Consider the following 1957-nt stretch of genomic DNA (forward strand, 5'->3'; position numbering starts at 1 on the left):
GTGATCAGTATGCAAAATACATTTATCTCCAATTAGATATGACCTAAACTTATCAAAATCATGAACAATGGATAATAACTCTCTTTCAGTAGCGGTGTAGTTAATTTGAGCATCAATAAGAGTCTTACTAGCATAGTATATAACTTTAAAAATCTTTTCATATCTTTGCCCTAAAACAACTTCAATTGCATAATCATTTACATTACACATTAGTTCAAAAGGTTTCTCCCAATCAGTTGAAACAATTATAGGAGCAGTGATCAATTTTTCCTTTAAAGTTTTAACATCTTTAAGGCAATCTTGGTTAAAGTTAAATTTTGTATCTTTTTCCAAAAGTTGGCAAAAAGGCTTAGTAATTTTTTAAAAATCTTTAATATATCTCCTGTGAAATCCAACATGTCTTAAAAAGCTCTTAACTCCTCCTACAGTAGTAGGTTGAGGTAAGTTTGATATAACCTCTATTTTTGCAGGATCTACTTCCATGTCATTTTCTGAAATTTTATGCTCAAGCACAATTCCTCCTGCAACCATAACTTGACATTTTTCTTAGTTTAATACGAGATTATTCTTTTCACATCATTCTAAAACTTTCTCTAAATGATTTAAACATATATCAAAAAAGTTCCAAATACAAAAAAAAATCATCCATTGAGACTTCAATCCCTTTTTCAATTAAATAACTGAAAATTGACGTCATACGTTGTTGAAATGTTTCAGGTGCATTACATAATCCAAAGGGCATTCGTTGAAAAGCAAAAGTTCCATAAGGACTAGTAAATGTTGTTTTTTCTTGATCTATTTGATGATAACCGGTACATCCATCTAAAAAATAAAAATATTTTTATCTAGCTAGCCTATCCAACATCTGGTCCAAAAAGGATGAAGGAAAACGATCCTTCATGGTGGCAGAATTTAATTTTCAATAATCCATGCAGATCCTCCATCCAGTGACTTGTCTTGTTGGTATTAATTTGTTATCTCATTTGTCACTACAGTCACACCTCCTTTATTTGGAACACAGAGAATGGTACTCACCAAAGCACTATCTGAAATAGGATATATTATTTCATCATCTAACCATTTTAAAATCTCTTTCTTGAAAAATTCTTTCGTCATAGGATTCAATCTCTTTTGAGGATCAGCTTTTAGTTCACGTTGATCTTCTAATAAAATTCTATGCATACAAATTGAAGGACTAATTTCTTTAATATCAGCAAATGTCCATCCATAGGCTTTTATATATCTTCTCAAAGTTTCCAATAATTGTTGTTCTTGCATATCAGTTAAGTCTGACGATACTATAACATGTAATGTAGATAAATCTCCTAAGAATTCATAATTTAAATGTGTAGAAGTGTTTTCATTTCTAGTTCAGGAGCTCTCTCAATAGATGAAATCAAATTCTTGTTACTTTCTATAGGATCTAACATTTCAAATTTTTCTTGAACATAATCCAAATCTTCATTACCCACTTTCGTAGATTCAGCTTGAATTTTATCCTCATCTTCATATTCCGCATATTCTTTTTCAAATTCCTTTTTGAATGTCTTATTGAAGTATTTATGGCTTAAATATTCATTGATATTCATTCCGAAGCATTCAATCTCTTGTTCTTTTGCAGGGTTTCTCATTGATTTTATAATATTAAATGTAACCTCTTGATCACTAACTCTCATAGTTAGTTCTCCTTTCTGCACATCTATCAAAGCTCTTCCAATGGCAGGGAATGCTCTTCCTAAAATGATAGGAATTTCTTTATCTTCCTCGAAATCTAAAAAATAAAATCAATATGAAAGATAAATTTATCAACTTTTAAAAAAACATCTTCACAACTCCTTTAGGATAGGTAATAGAACGATCAACTAACTGAAGAGTCACAGCTGTAGGTGAAATATCTCCTAAACTCAACCTTCTGAAAGTTGATAAAGACATAAGATTAATACTCGCTCCTAAATCA

The sequence above is a fragment of the Phalaenopsis equestris genome, unplaced genomic scaffold (assembly GCF_001263595.1).
Source record: "Phalaenopsis equestris unplaced genomic scaffold, ASM126359v1 Scaffold233897, whole genome shotgun sequence".
Taxonomy (NCBI): domain Eukaryota; kingdom Viridiplantae; phylum Streptophyta; class Magnoliopsida; order Asparagales; family Orchidaceae; genus Phalaenopsis; species Phalaenopsis equestris.